Raw genomic sequence first — 622 nt, forward strand, 5'->3', positions numbered from 1 at the left:
GAAAGTCAGTGGGGTTTTTTTTTTTATTTTTTTTTTTTATAAACGTGACTTTTTTTCGGAGTTTCAGTAATCACCCTTGTAGGGCTACATGAAAAGATTTCCCAGCATTTTTTTGAACACTGACCAGTTGCAAATGTGATATTTACAATTCAATAATAAGAAATTAAAATTGTGTATGTGAAAATATTACCTATAAAGCCACAGAAGAACTGTTGTGCGTCTCCTAATAAAACACAATAGGTGTTGGACTTGAAGCAGCACTGCACAGACTGTTCTGTGTGGGACATCAAAGAACAGCGAGAGCGATTAGATGGCATTTAAAATGTTTGTTTTGATGTCAAATAAGTCTTCCTGTTTTGCTTTTGTTAAAGCAGTGTTACTGTTGTAAAGTTATACATCTACAGTTGCAGAGAAGGCTGACCCGGGGTCTTTGCTTATACTGTGGAGCTCAAGGGCATATGATCTTGGCATGCCCCATTCGCCCTCCATGTCCTGTGGTGAGTGTGATTCAGCCTGATATCATTAAGATGGAGCCACTCACTACCTGTGTAATGCTTACTGCCTCTGATGTTTCTATTTCAGTATCGGCCCTTATCGACTCGGGGTCAGCAGGAAACTTCAT

This window comes from Sinocyclocheilus rhinocerous, unplaced genomic scaffold (genome assembly GCF_001515625.1).
Source record: "Sinocyclocheilus rhinocerous isolate Xijiao unplaced genomic scaffold, SAMN03320098_v1.1 scaffold4023, whole genome shotgun sequence".
In the NCBI taxonomy this organism is placed as follows: Eukaryota; Metazoa; Chordata; class Actinopteri; order Cypriniformes; family Cyprinidae; genus Sinocyclocheilus; species Sinocyclocheilus rhinocerous.